At 37.9% G+C, this 18960-nt stretch overlaps 1 protein-coding gene and 1 pseudogene across 4 annotated transcripts in view; one reads left to right on the forward strand and one right to left on the reverse strand.

Moving 5' to 3' along the window:
- Window positions 1–18960, forward strand: part of FAR1 (fatty acyl-CoA reductase 1) — a 73189-nt gene that overhangs the window by 5697 nt on the left and 48532 nt on the right. The gene's annotated exons all lie outside the window — the stretch shown is intronic.
- LOC309667511 (small ribosomal subunit protein eS24 pseudogene) lies at window positions 1027–12807 on the reverse strand (annotated as a pseudogene). The gene is made up of 2 exons (XR_014268524.1): window positions 6789–12807; window positions 1027–6484 (listed from the first exon to the last, which is right to left on the reverse strand). The product of XR_014268524.1 is annotated as a small ribosomal subunit protein eS24 pseudogene (transcript).

Consider the following 18960-nt stretch of genomic DNA (forward strand, 5'->3'; position numbering starts at 1 on the left):
GAAGCAAGTCCCTAGACATTTTTACCCGTTTTTACCATACAGCATGGTAAGTGCAACAATAGACATGCTAATCTAAGTGAAGTGGAAATTTCTTCATATAAATATATTTGAGACTTGTATATTATACTGTTCTGAGCAAGAGAAATTAGATATAATAATCTACTGTAGGACAGGGATAAGTAGTTGGAGAGACTGAATATACATATATAAAACAGAATGTAGCAACGTAAGATCATATGTCAGTATTAGAGATTCTAAAAGGGAAATGACATTGGTGGAGTGTGTGTATGTATGTGTGTGTGTGTTTAAGTTTTAACCGTTTGACAGTTTTAAGATTACTTTGAGAAATCTAGTCTAGATCATTCTTGTCCTTTGTGGAATTTTTGCCAAAAATGTTGGCATGGCAGTCACATGAGAAATCCTTCTTGAATGTAAGGAATTCTTATCACTATATCTTATTATTTTGGAGTATTGACTTAAAAACTTTGAACTATTAACTGAGAATTAAAATCTTAAAATATATCCCGTAATGCAGAGTCTTAGTCAAAGGTCATAAACTTCTTTGAGCATCTCAAAGCTTTGTGCTGTCTCTCCTCCTCAGAAAAAATATACATATACACTTAGTTTTTCGAATAATTTCAGGAGGCTAGTAATAAGACTTTCAAAACCCATTCAGATATCTTTGAAGGTTTATAGATTCTGGTTTAATAATCCATTCTTTAATGTATAGGCAGATAGCATACTGCTAAAATCCAACTTATATTTATTACTTTGTGCTCTTCACCTTTTACAAACAAGTGTTTTTTTGTTTAACTTTAAACAATTTTTATTACACAAAGATTGTCACATAATTGGATATTGCTCTACTCTGTACACAGTTATTCTTACTCTCCACAAAAAGGCTGCTCCTTAACTTCTCATCTGTTGATGGCAATCACTAAAATCCTGATTTTAACAGAATAGTAGTCAAAATGCCTCAGTGTTTTAAGTTGAAAGCAGTACATTGGTACATGGCTCTTATACTCATTTACCAGGAATGTACAAATGTCTTTATTCAAAACTACAAAATATATTGTCTGTAGGCACGGACAATGACAGCAGTAAACCATTCTGTGTTGTCAACTGAAACCAGTAACTGATGGTTATAGTGATTTTCTTAAACATCAGCCAGCCTTTTCTTCAGTCATCTCCTTCAACTGACCTCTCAAAGTTATTGGTGAGGAACGCTGCCTTGAGCTTCCTCTCACAGCTCATTAATGATGGTAAAGCACTATTCTAGGAATTAGGACATGCCACCTCCCATACCACCTCCCATTCCACCCATCCCGCCCATTCCAGGATCCTTCTCTTCTTTAGGAATTTCTGTGACTACACCTTCTGCTGTAGTTAACAGAGAGGCCACTCCAGCAGCATCCAGTAATGCACTTCTTACAACCTTAGTTGGATCAGTGATTCCTTTTTCCACCATATTCACAAAATCTCCAAGCATAGCATCATAACCAACTTCTGAAGAACTTTGCAGAATTTTCTCAACTATCAGTGATCCTTCGACACCTGCATTCTTAGCAATGGTCATTGCAGGAATTTTGAGTCAAACAAGTGTTTTTCGTTATTGAGTGAAATTATAAAATTCATTATGCAAATGCCTAATTTTTTAAAAGACCGATTCTTAATTGGATTCTTGGAGGAAAACAAGCTGTAGCCAGTTTGAATATGTAGGAATGATTTTTCCAAAGATTTTGGAATAAGTGTATGGAACTTTATATAATGGCTGCTATCCATCCTGAATTAAGATGAAGTAGAATATGACTTAAGAATGAATAAATACATAAATACCACTTTTTCAGAGGTAAAGCAAAAAACTTCTTTGATCTCTCTTGACCTTAAATAGTTAAGATCTGTGGAGGAAAGGATCTGTTAAAAGTATTTTGAGGTTCACATTTGTGTTAAAACAACTCCTAGATATGATACACAGAGGCTTAGAAACATGTATTGGTCTGACAGAGGATTGATTCTCAGTAGAGTCCTGAGATCATAAGTGTTTATCGTCCATCTACTTTGAAGGATGGTCCTAAATATATTTCTTAGAAGTATGGGTTTTTTTTTTTTAACATCTTTATTGGAGTATAATTGCTTTACAATGGTGTGTTAGTTTCTGCTGTATAACAAAATGAATCAGCTATATGTATACATATATCCCCATATCCCCTCCCTCTTGCGTCTGCCTCCCACCCTCCCTATCCCACCCCTGTAGGTGGTCACAAAGCACTGAGCTGATCTCCCCTTGCGATGCACCTGCTTCCCACTAGCTATCTATTTTACATTTGGTAGTGTATATATGTCAGTGCTACTCTCTCACTTTGTCCCAGCTTACCCTTCCCCCTCACTGTGTCCTCAAGTCCATTATCTACATCTGCGTCTTTATTCCTGTCCTGCCCCTGGGTTCATCAGAACCATTTTTTTTTTTTTTTTAAGATTCCATATATATGTGTTAGCATACGGTATTTGTTTTTCTCTTTTTGACTTACTTCATTCTGTATGACAGACTCTAGGTCCATCCACCTCACTACAAATAACTCAGTTTCGTTTCTCTTTATGGCTGAGTAATATTCCATTGTATATATGTGCCACATCTTCTTTATCCATTCATCTGTCGATGGACACTTAGGTTGCTTCCATGTCCTGGCTATTGTAAATAGTGCCGCAGTGAACATTGTGGTACATGACTCTTTTTGAATTATGGTTTTCTCAGGGTATATGCCCAGGAGTGGGATTGCTAGGTCATATGGTAGTTCTGTTTTTAGTTTTTTAATGAACCTCCATACTGTTCTTCATAGTGGCTGTATCAGTTTACATTCCCACCAAGAGTGCAAGAGGGTTCCCTTTTCTCCACACCCTCTTCAGCATTTATTGTTTGTAGATTTTTTTTTGATGATGGCCATTCTGACTGGTGTGAGGTGAGAAGTATGGGGTTTTAAAAATTTGTGGATTGTACCTAAAATATAATAATAATGGTTATTAGCATAAGCAGAATCCTTAGGAGATAGGAACAGATCAGTTAGCTGCTAAATGGGACATTTGACTCTGCAGAGCAGAGCATAGGTTGTTTGAAGATCAGTGAATATTAGGTGTATGGCTTTAAAATGATAACCTTGTGACCCATTGGAGTTAATAATTTTCTGAGTATCTAATGTATTACTAGGAAATAACTTATTCTAATACACAGTAATACATAAGACTTTGAGAGCTAGAAGAGGATTTATCCATCAGTGATTTAGCCTCCCCTTCAGTGAATTTTATGAATGATCAGAGCAGTTAATTGACTTGCCCAAGGTCAGGTGGTTAGTGGCAGTCTCAGCAGTGTAGTCTGTTGCTCTTATTTATCTTGGCTGTCTTTTCGTTCTGGATCTCAGTTTCTGGAGAAGGAAATATCTTGATACTTAGAGTTTTTAGCATTGTGACTTTGATTCTCAATTGATAAATTGACTAAGAATTCCCTGGGCTTCTTAGATGCGTTAAGTCAGTTTCAGAGCTGGAAAAAGATTCTAAGAATCCACAAAGTCATCAAACACTTCCCTCCTGTTTTCTATACCTTTCTGTGCTTGACAGCATTTTGTTTGTTGCAAGCTGCACATAAGAACCTGGCAAGGTTTTAAAGCTAGACCAGGAAGATTTTTGAGAAGAGACTTTGTTGTGGGATTCAGTTGTTTAAAGAGATTCCTGGAAGCTTCCTACTAGAAACTAGAGACTGGAGGGATCATTGACATTCAAGTTCAGAGAAGTTTGAATTACTTCCACGAAGGGCTCTGATTCCAAGTCCTCATGCCACATTTGGTTGGTGTGGACCTGGTGACCAGAGAGAAGACCTGCCCCTGTAGCTGGGGTAAAGACCTTTAGAACAGTGACCCTCCAGCTCTTTTAATCCCGGCCCTTTAGCTGGGTCATTCTTTAGCTCAATAATTCCCACTTTCTAGTGGAATAATAACTAAATTGTCAAGGTATAAGCATTTTGGTGGGGAGAGGGACTTTCTTCAGCAGTTAGGGAAATGGATGGTTCCTATTTGAATCGCAAAAAATATACTTATCTTCAAGTCTAGACTAGTTAGAAAACTGTAGGTCTCAAATTCTAGTGATGGAATTATATAACACATTCTGCTGGTTTAGTAAAACAACTAAAATGTTAATAATGAAGCGCAACTTAATTAGAAGTAAGAATAATGATAATTGAAAACCATGACCAGTTTCACTGACAGTGATTGATTGTTCCTTTTGAAAATTACAGAATTCCAGGTTTTGAGTGTGCATATTTGGTAGAAGCTTTGCAGCATTGTGAGTTGCAGCATGCAGAGTTATTAATTGTATACAAACTGAAGTTTTCGGTACATTCTAATAACACACTCATATTTGCAACTCTTAATACCTGGCTTTATAGTTTATTCATAAGTAGCCTTGTGGATCAATGGAAGGTCGTGCTTTCTAAATCATTTGTAGACCATGGGAGGTTTGGTCCGTGTTTGTATAGTCATTACCTTAGAAGGCTGATGTGGTAATAATGAGCTTTTCAGGAGCATTGTTTCCCTAGCGGTGTTGGGAAATTGGTGAAAGACCAGCCTTAAAAAGAGGTCAGATGAACCGGTTTGCAGGGCAGAAATTGAGACACAGATGTAGAGAACAAACGTATGGACACCAAGGGGGGAAAGTGGTGGGGGGTGGGGGTGGTGGTGTGATGAATTGGGCGATTGGGATTGACATGTATACACTGATGTGTATAAAATGGATGACTAATAAGAACCTGCTGTATAAAAATAATAAATAAAATAAAATTCAAAAATTAAAAAAAAAGAGGTCTAGGAGTTTCTTTACCTCAGTACATTTTGTAGGTCTTTGATACGCTAATGCACTTTATAGCTCTCCTGGTTGGGGATAAAGTGTACAGCTTCCCAGCCCCATTTACCACAATTTGGAAAATGCTGCCTTGGCGGACTAGAGCCTGTTTTTAGGTTTCAGCCTTGGGAACAGATTCAGAAGGCTTCATAAGAAAGTGACACAAGAGAAACGGAGAGGAAATACAGCATGCAGCAGGAGCTTCAAAGCACTTTTCCGTAGTTAAGAGTTGCAGGTTATTTGCTATAATAATCAGACTGAGTATAAACAGCTTTTAAACAAAGTCTACTTCTGTAACCAGTGAAATACCTGACTCTAACAACTTGTTCTTAAAGTTACTAATCTTCATGAATAGGCTTTGGTAGTTTTAAATCAGACCACACAAGAGACATGATTAGTAATCTGCCTGAGTCAATTTTTTGGGTAAACTTGTATGTGTACGTCTACATGTAATGTTCAGGGTATACATGGAACATTTTCATGTTAAAATCAGTTCTTCTGAGTAATTTGAAATGTGTATATATTTTCACATAAAAGTTCTTAGTTTATTAATCGTCTCATGAAAAATCTGCACAGTCACCACAGATACAGTCACTGCAGAGTCTTTACTCCTTCTGTTGTCCAATCTCCAGCTCACTTTTTCCCAGCACCAACGTTGGCCTTTGCAGTCCTCTTGACTTTCTTCATTCTGTTCTTCGTTCCTTTTGCTGTTTTCCTGAAGTCTTTTTCTTATGCAGGCCATGTCTTGCACATCTATGTTAGGGTTCATTTTTCTTTCTGTAGTCCAAGGAATCGTAAATCCTGCCAAAGCCAGTTGTCTTGCCACCGCCAAAATGGATTCTGAATCCAAATCCAAAGATGACATCTGGTGTGGTCTTGTACATTTTGGCTAGTTTTTCCTGAATATCTCTCTTAGCTACTTTTGCCTTCCCAGGGTGAAGGATGTCGATGACCATTTGTTTCTGCTAAAGTAGTTGGTTGGTCATGAACTTCCTGGTCTGGAGAGCTACTGTGTCATTTATGATGGTTGCTGATCTTCAAGCAGCCAGAGAGGAAAAGAGTGAAATATTTTTATATTAATTCTTAGGTATATTATGGAATCAGATGCACAACTTTAATGAGTTTTTAAGCAAAATGGGATATTTTGATTTCTGTGTTGTGTTGGAGAAGTTTAAGAAGCCTTATCTTTGCTAATACACTTAAAATACTAGTATGCCTTTGTATATTGTATTTCACTTTTTTGAGTCAAAGTGTTAAGATAAAAATTACAATATTTAACATGAAAACATTTTTATTAAGGTAAGGAGTCTGTAGCACAATAGTTGATCTAAAGAAAATCATGTATGACTTTTGGATGTTACTCTTTTAAGATTGTTTTCTCCCAGAATGGAATTGGATACATGTTTTTGCAAGCAGTGGAACTGTTTATTACCAAACTGTGTTAACAAGAGCACAGCCCTTCTTCTGTAGGCTTTACAGTAGAGAAATTACCCTACTGGTACAGGCCTTGAGGACAGAAACAAAGGAAAATGGGTATTGCTAAAAAATTTAAGTTTTCTTGTTAGTAGATAATTTTAATGCTGTAGAATTGACATTTCTTCTCTGATGAAGTAGAACTTGACTTTTTTTTTTTTAATTTATTTATTTAGTTTTGGCTGTGTTGGGTCTTTGTTTCTGTGTGAGGGCTTTCTCTAGTTGCGGCAAGTGGGGGCCACTCTTCATTGCGGTGCGCAGGCCTCTCACTGTCGCGGCCTCTCTTGTTGCGGAGCACAGGCTCCAGACGTGCAGGCTCAGCAGTTGTGGCTCACGGGCCCAGTTGCTCCGCAGCATGTGGGATCTTCCCAGACCAGGGCTCGAACCCGTGTCCCCTGCATTGGCCAGCAGATTTTCAACCGCTGCGCCACCAGGGAAGCCCTAGAACTTGACCTTTAAGGATGTTTTTGTGTTTGAGTTTTACATCACTCAAAGGAATTCTGAGTCTGATTTTTCTTAACGTGTAATATTTTCCAGAATAATGAGGTTTTAGAGGCATTTTAACTTGCCAAAGTGCCATGCTTACAGAGCAACATCGGTATACAAAATAGTTGTGTAGTGCCCTAAGAACTAATGAACCTACTGAGATTCCTTACCAAGATGTGTCGCAGACATTGGGGAAGATTGGATATAGAGAGTTAAATATTGGCATATCAGTGTCTGTGTAGGCAAACAGAGTGGCCATTATATTCACTTCAATGGGTGCTTACAACAGGGTTGGACACTAGCATCTTTTATTGAAAACCAAGATGCTAGAGTTATTCTTTTGTTTGTTGAAAAATGCTTTGTAAGCCTTAATTTTTGAAAAGAAAAAGGAACCCACTATTCTTACCAACTTGTACATTTTGAGTTTGCATTTTTTAGTCCTTTTTTTGTTGTTTACAGCTCACTTGCAGAGGTTTTCTTTTACATTGAGTCTTAATCAAAACACTAAATAAAGATTCTAGAGTTATTAAAATATAGTAAAAAGACGCTAGACCAGTGGTTCCCGATAAGCCTCCAGATGAGAGTCTATCAAAAATTTTAAAAGAAAATATATGCTTACCTATGATATGAGGCCTCTTAATAGTCTAACTAAAATGAGTTGGCTTGTTTTTGGCTACAAGTATGTCAACTCCAAGTAAAAATCTACTGGTTAGAAGTTCACAATTAAGTGACTATGGGAAAGTGAAATTTTTATTCAGTGAATGAGATTATTTGGTAGGCAAAATCAGTTGACCCTGGAGCAGCAGTGAAGGTTATGGGTGCCAGTCTTCCGAGAAGTCAAAAAAATCTGTGTGTAATTTTGCAGTTGGCTCTCTGTATCTGTGATTCTGCCTCCTCAGGTTCAACCAACTGCAGGTTGTATAATGCTGTAATATGCATTTGTTGAAAAAAATCTGTGCATAAGTGCACCCATGTAGTTTAAACCTGTGTTGTTCAAGGATCATCTGTACTTAAAAGTATGAGGCCCATGGGGCCATATTTTTTTTAAGGTATTTTGGGTAACTTGAACATGGATCAAATGTGTTACTGAACCAGGTTTGTTTGCCTGATGTGCAGCATGCCAAACGCTGAGACACCGAGGTTTGCAGCAGAGAAAGTGTTTATTCAGGAGACAGCCAAGTGAGGAGATAGGAGACAGGAGAGCAGATCTCAGATCTGCCTCCCTGAAGGCAAGGGGTTTGAAATATTTATGGGATAAAGAAGCAGGGTGGTATTAGGCATGGGGAAAGGTGATTGGAGGTAGGGAAAAGGTGAGGTAATTGGTGTTCTTTGCAGGCATATCTGAGTTACATGCTTCTTCTTGAGATACATGTCCAAAAATGGAGGCACTTAGCATGATCTGAGGATGGAGTTTTGAGTCCTCTGATGTCAAAAGGTCATTTATTGGACACCTCTGCAGGCCCAGTTTTAGGGTCAGTGGTCCCAACCAAAAATCTTAGCCAGCTTGAACTGGATAAGAGCTGACTCCAAGTTTCTGGAAAACAGCATACGCCCCCAATACTGTAGGGACCCATACGACAGAGGTGTTATCTATAGGGGGTGGCTAAGGAGCCAAAAGAAATAATTAAGATGAGCTTGATCAGTGAAAGCATATTACAAGCAGGGGGGTTTTTAATAAGCTGTTCCCTTAGCTGCTGTTCTGTAAGACAAGCTCAAGAATTTCTTTTAGTCATCAGTTTCTTTTAACCTATGGGACAGTTTCAAATGGTTGACCCTCTCAAGAGTAATGAGCAGTTACTTTACCATATTCTTTGTGGCAGATTGTATTTTCTAAAAGTAGTTGTAACAATGTGTCCCTTCTCACATGTTCTTGTGACCTTGACCATTCTCTCATCCTGAGGTGGAGTTTATGTTCCCTTCCCTTGAATTTGGGTGTTCCTGTGAATCACTTGTGAGCAATAAGGTGAGGTCAGAAAAGGTGAGCTTCTATCCAGCTCACCAAAATACTGGTCCTGAAGTCTTCAACAGCTTTTCAGCAGTATAGCCTGAGATTGCCATGCTATAAGGAAGCCCAGACTGCCTCATGTGGACAGACCACGTGAAGAGGCTCTAAGATAGGAGCTAGAACTGTTCAGCTAAAACTGCTTATTCGAGCCCTTCTCAAATTCCTAACTCTCAGAAACTATGAGAGAGAATAAAAATGATTATTGTTGTTTTAAGATGTTGTTTTAGAGTAATTTTGTTACATAGCAATAGATAATCAGAACACTACTTTCCCTGAATCTGCTACTATATACTGAGATTTGTCAGTGTACAGATGTACAGTCAGTGGTATACCCCAATGGTTTGTTCTGGGCTCTGAACATTAACTTTATTTTGGTCTTTACCTTTGATATATAAAACTTTTTTCTATCTTTCTTTCCTGTGCCCATTTGGAAAAGCCATTCCATCCTTAACTATTCAGTAGAATGTATTTTGGTAATTGAAATTGTCATGTTTGTTGGAAAGTGTCCGTGATATGTTTATTATGTCATGAGAGCATATGATCATCTTTAGAAGGCCTTTTGCTCTGTACCTTAATTTTAGTTACTATGATATTTGGCCTTCTATTAGTTTCCTAGGGCTGCTGTAACAAAGTACTACAAACTGGGTGGCTTAAAACAACAGATATTTATTGTCTCACAGTTCTGGAGGTTAGACGTCCAAAATCCATGCTCTGTCCGAAACCTGTAAGGGAATTCTTCCTTGCCTCTTCCTAGTTTTTTCTTAGCAATTTTGATATTCCTTGGCTTGTAGCTGTGTAATTCCAGTCTCTGCTTTTGTTGTCAGGTGGAGTTCTCCCTGTGTATCTCTGTGTCTTTACATGCCTCTCCTCTTATAAGGACACCAGTGATGTTGGATTAGAGACCCATTCTGCTCCAGTGTTATATCATTTCCCTTAACTAATTACACCTTTGACAACCCCGTTTCCAAATAAGGTCACACTCTGAAGTCCTAGGGATTAGGATTTCAACATATCTTTTTAGGCGGAACACAGTTCAATCCATAACAGGCTTCAAGGGAGATTGATATAATTATGTTTTAACCATTTACACATTTTTACTCCAGATTAGATGTGAATGGGGTTTTTAATCAGTGACCATGAAGCTCTATTCTCTGCAGTTTAGGTCCCCTTTCTCTCTAGCATACACACATAAAATTTGATAGTAGTTTTTTACTGTTTACGCTCATTGACCCTTTTGAGAATCTGATAAGAGCAGTGGATTTTTCCCCTAGAAAAAATGTACAGATATATGCACAGGAGTGCACACTTGTACACACACACATAAACACACTCAAAACAATATTTTGCATGAAACTTTAACATGTTCTTGGATTTCCCCGCCAGCCCCCAAGCCTGTTCATGAACTTCTGGATTAGAGAGTTATTAATTCCCATCAGTTACAGATGCCTAATTTCTATTTCCCTTTTAGTGGAAAAGCAAACGAAAAGGAAAAATAATGAGGAAGCAAAGTATGTATATGGAATCCCCTCATGATCATTGTAGCTCAGTGCAGCTTTTTGGGGAATTTTCATAATTCTGTGATATTTACCATGTGCTTAGTCTCTTTTCTGCTTCCATTCCCGTTCCCTTAGCCATGTATAACCTTTGGCTACATAAAATTATAAGTAATGTTAGACTTTTATGTAAAAAAGAATAATCTGTGTAGTTTTAGACCTGTACACAGTATCTAAACAAAGCTTTGTATCTTGCAACAGTGTTGGGTTAACTCTTTACCTCTTTAAATTATGTGTTATTTTTTGATTATTATATCAAGATTTTTTTGAACATGGTAGCGGTCTAGGGTTTCTGAGTCTGCGACAGGATTATATTCTGTGCTCTTCTTCACTTGTAGCCTTTTCTCCAAAATAATATCGCCCAAGCTTCACCCCTGAACATCTTATCTTAATGGGCTTTCCTTTTAAAAATACAGATTTTTAAGTACACCTTGAAAAAGGCAATAGGTCATGTCTTTGTGTTGTGTTTAGTCTCTGGCATATCTGTGCTTCTGAAGCCTGTCATTCATTTATTATTATTATTTTTTTTGAAAATATTATATCAAACAGTTATTTACTGTCCATTTTAGAGTGATATGCATAGTAACTCTAGTAATAGTGAAATCATAGGCAATGGATATTTAGACTGTGCTGGTTTCTCATTGATGCCTTTCTTAGTAGTTCATTTTTCTTTTTATTTATTTATCTATCTATTTATTTATTTATTTATTTATGGCTGTGTTGGGTCTTTGTTTCTGTGCGAGGGCTCTCTCCAGTTGCGGCAAGTGGGGGCCACCCTTCATCGTGGTGCGCGGGCCTCACTATCGCGGCCTCTTGTTGCGGAGCACAGGCTCCAGACGCGCGGGCTCAGTAGTTGTGGCTCACGGGCCTAGTCGCTCCACGGCATGTGGGATCTTCCCAGACCAGGGCTCGAACCCGTGTCCCCTGCATTGGCAGGCAGATTCTCAACCACTGCACCACCAGGGAAGCCCCAGTAGTTCATTTTTCTGAATGTGGAATATTCAGAATCTTTATTTAGAGCAGGGGTTGGCAAACTGTGACCTGCAAACTGTTTTCCTGTCTTTGTGAATAAAGTTTTATTGAAACAGAGCCATGCCCATTTGTTTACTTACTGTTCATGGCTGATTTTGTGCCCCAAATGGCAGAATGGAGTAGTTGCTACTAAGATTGTATGGCCCACAAGCTGAAAATATTTACTACTTGACCCTTTACAGAAACCTTTGCCAACTCTTGGTTTAGAATATTTTGGAATTAATTCCCCCTCTTTTAAGGATATTTGAAATTCTTTTTTTTTTTTTTTTTTTAACTTTTTCAGCCATGGAATCTAAGGGATATTAAAAGACCATTTAGCATTCTATCTACTGCTGCTTGAATTTCCTCCAGTACTCCTGCCAAGTGGTCCTCCAGCTTAGAGGTGTAGTAGGATTATGAGACAAAACAGCATTGGCTGTGTCTGTGTTAAACACAGAATTGCCCCTGATTGGGAGTCAATCAGTGACTCCCAATAAAAAGATAGATGAAATAGCTTATTCTTTGTCTCTTTGCTCTCCCCACTGTCTCCATTGGTAGGTTATTTACTTTGGGTTTGTTTACATGCTAGAGGCACAGAGGAGCCACTTTTTAAGAGGAAGACAACTAAGTAGATCCTGCTTTAAGGTGTAGCTGTAGGTGGAAATTTATAGGAAGCTGGAATGAATGTTTAGACATTGTCTAGAGATTTTCATATTCAGTGCTTAGTTTCCCTAAATAAATTTATAGCAGCTAAAACATGGAACTAAGAGTTCTTACAATTACCTTTTGTCAGTTTTTACTGTATGTTCAATAAATACTGGTGCAGAAAGAAACATATAGGTACAGCCAGTCTCACTGCAGAACTTCACTGCAGAACTGTGTTTGGTAATTCTGTGTACTTGACTCCTTGGTGAACGTGGTGAACGTAGGGGTCCTCTCAGGAGATGGGAGAGAGTGGTATCTGATCCAAAGATCAACATTATCCAGACGGGGGAAGAATTTCTCACATTCCATTTAGGAAATCCAGCCTGCTAAAGTCTTGTTAAACAACAGTTTCATAGTTAAAACATCATCTGGTTTTTAATCTAGTAGGTTTGCCATCTAATAAAGAAATGAAATAATAACTCAAGTAATAAAGATTAGCAGAAGAAAGATATTACACTTTTTTTCTTAACACAATGCTCGTCTTTTATTTTTCACTTTAGAAAAGATTTTTCATACTTTTTTTCTCATAGATGAAAGTAAGTTTGTAAATTGTTAGAGGACAAAAGATAGTATAGACTGGCTAATTGATGGGAAAATATACACTTTCAAATATTTTTTTGGTACCTTCTGATTTTTCTATTTACTGGCTCTACCTGTATGTTTCTTTCTGCACCAGTAGTTAAAAATACATAACACGGGGCTTCCCTGGTGGCGCAGTGGTTGAGAGTCTGCCTGCCGATGCGGGGGACGTGGGTTCGAGCCCTGGTCTGGGAGGATCCCACATGCCGCGGAGCGGCTGGGCCCGTGAGCCACAGTTGCTGAGCCTGCTCGTCTGGAGCCTGTGCTCCGCGACGGGGGAGGCCGCGATGGTGAGAGGCCCGCGCACCGCGATGAAGGGTGGCCCCCGCTTGCCGCGACTGGAGAGGGCCCTCGCACAGAGACGAGGACCCAGCCCAGCCAGGAATGACTAAATAAATTAAAAAAAAAAAAAACATAACACATGCACTTCGTACATAATTTTAAATTGTGCCAAAGGATATACAGTGAAAAGCAAATGCCCGTCATTTCTCTTCCCTAGTTATCCAGTTCTCCCTCCCAGAGGAAACCATTATTACCAGTTTTTCGGCTTTTTTGCCAGAAAAATCTGTGTATTTATAAACATATGCATTCATTTTTTCATTCCTTTTCCATAAAAGGTGGTATATCATACAGAGTATTACATCTTGGCTTTTAAAATTAATCATGAATGCTGTGTTTCATATCAGTATAAGTTGAACCACCTCTTTCCTTTTTTAGTCCTCAGAGGTTTGGTTTAAACCTACTTCTCCTAAAATCATTAATTTCCTTCCCAGAATTAAAAAAAGGGTATATGTACATGTGACTGTAACAGTATATAGTCCAGAGATAAAGTAGCTATTAGTTTTACTTTGGTAATAAAAATTTTTTCCTAGTCTAAAAATTACACTCATAAGTAAATGATCATTTCCATAAAAAAAGATAATTAAAGTTTTTTAGACTGAAATATTACAGATCAGACTGACTGCTGAGGGACCACAGAGAAATCACTGCCAATGAAGTAGGGGGAAGATGAATAAGGAAATGTAATTATGTGCCCAGCCTTAATCCTTACACAAATGCTATGAAGTGAAGGGGTGGTGGTGTATATGCTGTCTGTATGTTTTAGAGATGAGGAAACTCCAGAAACAAACAGACAGGTAAGCTCACCCCCAAGATAAATGGATGAGCCTGGATTCCAGCCCAGCCCTGCTAGACTCAGAGCCCAAAGGTCCCCACTACATCATGGCATTGGGTTATCTGAAAGGCTTGTTTCCACAAAGGGGGCCTACCTTATTTATCAGGAAGCAGTTTATAACAGGGCCAGATTCAAGAGTACTGAAAATGGCTTCACTAGAGACTTAATTTCTTAATAGCTTACGTAAGGGAGGAAGACTTTTCTTCCATCCTTTTATGTTCTAGGACTGATGCCTGCAAATTAAACTGACAAAAGACATTAATAGAAAAGGCATATGTATATTTTAAAAATGTGCATAAAGGCTTCACAGAAAAGTGAAAACCCAAAAAAAGATGGTTAGACTTGAGAGCTTATATACCATATTAACAAAGGGTTATAAATTATGGAGAAGTGACTAGACAAAGGAAAAGGAGTTTGGGCTTCTAGGGGCAATAAATTGTGGGAAGGTAAATATGTGGGAAAACTAATAGAAGGTATTGGTTGCTAACATTCCATCTTCTTCCTGGCCGTAAAACTCACCCAGAGAGTCCTCATTATGGCAGCTCTCATTTCTTGGAAGTTTCTGCTTTTAATCAGATGAGGGAAGCTCTGAGAAGAATTCTTTCTGCATCTGTTGAATCTCAGTTCCTTCAGCTCAAAGTAACCCATGTGCTATTAATGATAAGCTTTGGGGTGCAAATTCTGATCCCATACTCCTTTACACAGAACTCACTGTTTTTCAAAGGTAGTTAAGTGTGATACATAGTATATATATTGGTATAGATATTTGCATATATTGGTATAGATATTTATAGAAACATGTTTGAATTTTGGTATTAATCTTAAGCAAGACCTTAAGAAGCTCTCAGAGCTTCTTCTCTTTACCTTATCTTATTACCTCTACTGCCCTGAGTTTTTTGTTTCTAGTCTTCCAATAAATAGTTCTGTTTAGGAAAGGTCTTTCAGTGGGTCGGGTAGAGTAGAGTTGGAAATGAATCAACTAACCTTCGATAAGTGTTTATTTCTTAACCTGAGAATGATGTCTTTTTATTCAAACTGATAGTGGCAATAGTTAAGTCTGCTTCGGTGGTCTTGTGAGTCGAGTTCTAAGTTTGACAACAGACCTTTTCCTTTCTCATTCTCTTTGTTGGGTGCCTCTGGAAATGGCCTTCAGGGGAATACTGGTCAAGTCTAATTGCTTTTGAGCTTTAATTGTTTAAGAGTCTACTTGAACCAGTTAATAGTCTCATTTCTAAACTGTTGCTGAATTGGCCCATCAACTTTTACTGTGAAATGGTGTGGAGTTTTAAGGATTTTTCAGCCCGAATTTGCTTTATTTCATATGCTAAAATCTTCTGTGGAGCAGATTCTTGTCTGTTACATGCCAAGGAGACCCTGTAGTAAAGATACTGTCCATTTCCTCTTATAGTGAATCATACAACTTTAGAAATGGAAAGGAAGACCATCTATTCCAGCCTCTTCACTTTCCTGAACTTCTCTTCCAGTGCTGTGCACTCACTCCTTACCTATGAGTTGATGCCTTTACCTCACTGTAGGACAAGTGGAAACTTTTTATACTCTCTATAAATGTGGAATTTAGTTAGAAGATACTGGTTTAAATTTGCCTCTGTCTATATATAGGTGCTGAGTGACCTTAGGCAAGAAAAATTATTAAGAAGACTTGTAGGAAATTGTATCGGAAAGCATGAGAGATACAGTTTTTTGTGCTTAATCTCTCCTTTTCCTGTCTTCCTTTTATTATTTATTTTTCTCATCACTGATGAGTCTTCTGTAAAACTTTGCTTCAAGCCCATGGACCCACCTCGTTCCTCTCACCGTATCCTAATCTCCATGTACTTGTTCACATTTGTCTTTCTGCTTAGCAAGTTTCTGCAACAACTCCTTGACAGTATATTAAAAGTCTTAATTAATTTGAGTTGTTTTTAACGCTAATATAGGCAAAGGAATTCCCATTTCTTGGCCCTAAAGAGCTGCTTTTTTTTGGCAGATTTTTGTGGTTTTCATGTTACTGTAATACCCCAATCTCTCACTTTGATTGCTTTGTCTATTTAAAGAACTCTTTTTTAAAAATTTAAGTTTATATTTTTAGTTTTTTACACATGTCCGCTTTTTTTTGGATTTTCCTCCCATCTAGGTCACCACGGAACACCGAGTAGTGCTCCCCGTACCACCCAGCAGACTCTCACCAGTCATCCACTTTATACACAGTATAAAGAACTTTTTTAAAAAGTTGAAAATGAGAGAAGGAACTTGTCTCTAATTATTTATCTTAACTAGGTTTCTGAAAGTAGTGAGACAACATGACTGGCTTTCCATTAATTTTAGGACATCTATTAAGAGACTACAATTATGTTACAAGGGTGCAGTTTATATTGATTGAGTGAGTGCTATCTTAGAATTATCTGTGGTTTCTCCATTTGCATCCATTCCAGGCTCTTTTTGCCCATGAACCTGCATGTTCTCCTTTTATAGATAAGGAAACAGGTTAAGAGTAGTAGTTTTATCTTAGGATCTCATGGCTTCAAAGTGACAGAGCCTGGACCTCAGCCACTAGTAAGTGAAGGTAGCTTTGTAATATGTTCTCTTAATGTAAGTTTATGTGCATAATATAAAACCCACTAGGAAAACCCACTTTAGCAAGAAAGCCTCAAAAGTAATTGTGATATTTGGTACCCACCATTTTGCTGGTCTTCTGAAAGATTTCTGCCTCTTTAACTTTTGAACCATAGGATAAGGTACTTTTTGAAGAAAATACCCAGCTGCCACTGCTAGGTGGTGTATCCTAAGGCATCTCAAGAACAGTGAAAATAAATATGAATCATGTTTCACAGCTTCTCTGCCCTGGCACATGGAATAATATTGCTGCTTTTCTCATTATTGCAGTGCTGCAGCTACTTTTTAACAGTTGATAGGAGCTTTAGATATTTTCCTATGTAAGTAGAATCACACAGTAGGAATCTAAACAGCATGCTCTGGAAGGATTGGCAGCATTTCTTTCCTGGCTTCTGCTTTTCCTGTAGCTTTTGGCCATACTAGCAGGACTATGTGGAAGATGTGATAAGTCTAGACTTTCCTTAAAAGGAGTGCTCAATTGTACTTGCTTTGCCAGTAAGTTAATAGGGTAAAGTATATTGGTGGGTGGGGGAATCAAGAATACTTGGAGACAGAGTTTAAAAATACTTGGTGCTTGTAAAGTTTTTGGTTGCGTTGTGATAAAGTTGGGGAGCTGTGGGAATCTGTTCTTTCTTCCATGAAGAGAACCTTAAGGATAAAATCACATGCAATTAGCTTTAAGCTAGTTACCTGAAACTGGTAAGAAGTAGTTTCATTCTACAACTCTCTTAGCAAATAATCTTTATACTGTTAAGGAGAGAGTATTAAGTTCGGTAAAAATTTTCTGTTGTTTGGTGTTAACAGATTTTTATAGGGAGGGTGTCCTGGTAGGTGAGGAAGAAAGTACGTAGTTGTGTTTTTTTAGGGTTGAGCCAATCACATATTCAGGCTATAAATCCTCAATTCTTAATGGGCAAACTGCTTAGTATCTTTTTCTGTCTTAAATGCATGTGTACACCTATGGAAAACTTTCTGGTTCCTTGTATCTGGTAGGTGCTTAATAAATATTTCTTGAATAGATTTTTACATATGAAGAAAATGAAGCTCAGAGAATTAAATAACTTGTTCTAGGTCATGTGTCCAGGACACTGTGTTTAATATATATTTAGTATGTAATTGTCATTAATACTTACCAGATTTGTTAGGTGTATTGATGCAGAATTATTCTTCATTTCTCCCCTATAACAACATTTTAACTTTAAGCTCTATAGTTTTAATTAGGTTTGGGGGTCAACAAAGTCTTGAAATAGTCTTATTAGACCTGAAGCAGGTTATAAGTAGAGTAACCATACTGTGAAAACTGGAACACTTTTGAGAAGAGGGGGCTCTAATCAAAGTTAAGCTGGAATAATGTGTAAAACCAGGCTTATTCCAGGAAAACCAGGACATATATGGTCACCCAATATTTACTTTTATTTTTTACAATAAACTTTTTATTGATATGTAACATACCTTCAGAAAGTCCATAAATCCTGTGTACAACTTGACGAGTTTTAAAAAATGAGCCACTCAGATCAAGAAATAGAACATAACCAGTATCCCAGAAGCCTCCCTCACACCCTTTTTGGTCACTACCTCTTCCTCCCCTGGAATATAACCATTGTTCTGACTTTTAACTGTAGATGATTTTTGCCTGTTTTTGAACTTTATATGCATGTTATCATACAGTATACACCTTTTGTGTGTGGCCTCTTTGGCTCAGTGTTCTTTTTGTGAGCCCCATCCATGTGGTGTATAGGATAATTCCTTCATTCTCATTGTTTTTTAATATTCCATTGTATGAATATACTATAATTTATGTAATATACTATTGACAGACATTGGGTTTTTAAAATTTTGGGTCAGTAGGAGTAGTGCTGCTACAAACATATAAACATTGTTTATGAGTCTTTTGGTAAACAGATGTACTCATTTCTGTTGGGTATATAATCAGGAATGGAACTGCTACATCATATGATATGTGATTGTTTAGCTTTATTAGGTAGTACCACTTTTACTAAGTGTTAGAACAATCTGCACTTCCTCCAGCAGTAGATGAGAGTTCCATTTTTCTCTCTCTGCAACTTTACCAATACTATGTGTTGTCTGTCTTTTTCATTTTAGCCATTCTGGGGACAGTGTACCAGGTATCACATTGAGGTTTGATAACTAATTAAGTTCAGCCCTTTTTTTTTTTTTTAAATTGTATTTTTATTTATTTATTTTTGGTTGTATTGGGTCTTCGTTGCTGTGCGCAGGCTTTCTCCAGTTGCGGGGAGCGGGGGCTGCTCTTCATTGCATGCGCAGGCTTCTCATTGCGGTGGCTTCTCTTGTTATGGATCACAGGCTCTAGGTTCGCGGGCTCAGTACTTGTGGCACACAGGCATAGTTGCTCCGTGGCATGTGGGATCTTCCCAGACCAGGAATCGAACCCGTGTCCCCTGCATTGGCAGGTGGATTCTTAACCACTACGCCACCAGGGAAGTCCTCAGCCCTTT

Source organism: Balaenoptera physalus, assembly GCF_965194825.1.
Source record: "Balaenoptera physalus genome assembly, chromosome: 10".
Lineage (NCBI taxonomy): Eukaryota > Metazoa > Chordata > Mammalia > Artiodactyla > Balaenopteridae > Balaenoptera > Balaenoptera physalus.